This window comes from Chrysochloris asiatica, unplaced genomic scaffold (genome assembly GCF_000296735.1).
Source record: "Chrysochloris asiatica unplaced genomic scaffold, ChrAsi1.0 scaffold00002, whole genome shotgun sequence".
Lineage (NCBI taxonomy): Eukaryota > Metazoa > Chordata > Mammalia > Afrosoricida > Chrysochloridae > Chrysochloris > Chrysochloris asiatica.
In genome coordinates, this window is record NW_006408520.1 from 7,710,183 (window position 1) to 7,712,609 (window position 2,427).

Below are 2,427 nucleotides of genomic sequence, written 5' to 3' on the forward strand. Positions count from 1 at the left end.
AAAAAAAAAAAAAAAAGGAAAAAAAAGATGAGCATGATTGGACAATGGGATTTTTCATGCAATGCAAAGAAATTGTCTGAGTTATGTTCAAAAGTTTGGTGGAAGGTAGAACTTAAAAGGTGACGAACTTGGATGGTTAGCTGAGGATATTTCTAAGGAAGATCTGAGAGGGGTCATGTGATTTCTCCTTGTTGTTTATAGTAAAATGTGAGAAGAGATTGAAGTAAAAATCAACTGTGCAGGGAGGAGTTCAAGAGTTACAGGAAATAGCGATAAATACTGTTAACTGATGGTACATGGAGGGGAGTACAATCACTGTAATGAAGCAAAGTCTATGATTTGCTGAATGTACAACAGATGATCTGCTCTGCAAACTTTCACTCAATTCACAAGTTTTAAAAAATGAAAACAAAACTTAAAAGATTTGAAAATTCTCTTTTGCAAGTACAAATTAAGGACTATGGTCTAAACTTTTTCATCAAGGATGTGGCAACACAATCTTTTGTTAAATGATTAAGCCTGTGACTGATGGATCTAAACACCTACCACAGTGGAAAACCCACCAACTTAGACTGAAGGGGCAGGGAAAGAATGAAGGAAAAGAACGGACCCTTTATGCCCTTTGGAATTTGACAGGCAGGAAACAGGTTAAAGGAGCTACATCTCTTATTCTCCAAGAAAAGCAAAAGGACATTACTGGAGCAGCACAGAGATCAGCAGAACTGTTGAAAGGAGCATGGGAAGCAGGGCTGCACTAGTTTCAAAGGATAGTCAAGGTCTCCCAGGTTTGAAAAAGTCAAGTCTTCACCAGCTTGGTTCCAGAGTGTGGGACTGCTGCCGAAGCTGAAGAGATGGTCCTGCTATGCCCAAAGGCATGGATGTGGTGGGGCCAAGGGGTGAAGTCACTCCTCAGATGGACTAGGAGAATGGGGTTGCCCAAAACTGAGGAAGCAGAGTTACCGTCCCAGAGGGCTTGGAAGGTGGAACAGAAGCCCAGGAATCCAGAGAGCATGGTCAGCACCCGGAGTCTGGAGTCTTTGCCCAGATGATCTTACACAACAGAGGATTATTTTCAAGCCTTGAGAGATAGTAAATTGTTCTGCTAGGTTTTGGACTTACCCCTTCTTTCTCTCCAGTTTCTCCCATTTGTAAGGGAAATGTCTGCCTTATACCTGTTTCATCATTGTACTTTGAAAGCAGATAACTTGTCTAGATTTCACAGGTTCACAGATGATGAGGAATTTTTCCCCAGGATGGATCATGCCTAAAGTCTCATCCATACATGATTTAGATAATTCAGAAGATGAAATTTAGATGTGGAATTGATTTAAGATTTTTGGCATGGCATGGTGAGGTAAGTGTGTTTTGCATGTGGCAAAGATATGTATTTGGGGGGAGGGGTTCAAAAGGATAACACTGTTGGATAAGCCACTAGACTGCTAACTGCAAGGTTGGTGGTTCAAACCCACAAGACTCTTCTAGGAAACGCTATATGGGGTGGTTATGAGTTGGAATTTAACAAAAAATAACAACAAAGGATGAAATATTATGGACTGGTTTGTGCTCCTCCAAATATGAATTGTGTAACTTCTCTGCCTGAGGTTATAATTTCCAGTTTGAAATGACTTGTCTTTGTGATGTTCATGAGTCAGGGTTAGTGTAGGGTGTGTCTTGAGTCAGTTTCTTCATATTAAAGGAAATTAAGGAAGCAGAGATGGAGGAAGAGAGATAGCAAACCAAATGAAGATCATCAGGGAAAAGAAGCTCAAGAGACAAGTGCCTTCCTCTAAAACCCACAGAAAGAGCCTCCTCTTGAACCAGCACCCTGAATTTGGACTGCTAGCCTCCTAAACTATGAGAAAATAAACTTCTGTGTTAAAGCAACCAACTTGTGCTATTTTTGTTATAGCAGCATTAGATAACTAAAAACACTATCAAATCATACTTCATCCAGTTGTATCTAGTTAATAATCATCTTTAAGGAGCTGAACTATTGTTGTTAAGTGACATTGAGTTGAGTCTGTTCTGACTCTTAACAACTTCTGAGGAGCAGGTGGGTGGAGTTAAACCACCAAACTGTGGTTAGCAGTCCAGTGCTTATCCTACAGCTCCACATCATGACTCCTTAACTACCGTACAGTCATTCAGAAAATACTAAGTACCCATATATGTCACTTCTTTAGACACTGGAAAACAGCAGTCAATATTGTTAAGTCCCGTTGAGTCGGTTCTGACCCATAGCGGCCCTGTTTAGGGTTTCTGAGAAGCAACTGGTGAGCTTGAGCTGTCGACTTTGCAGTTCAAACAGACTTCGAAGAGTCCAGCGCATTAACCCACAGCACCACGCCAGGACTCCCACGTTCTTTCATATATGAACTCATTTTCATTGCTGTGATGGAATGCAGCAGTCAATAAGATGATATTTGT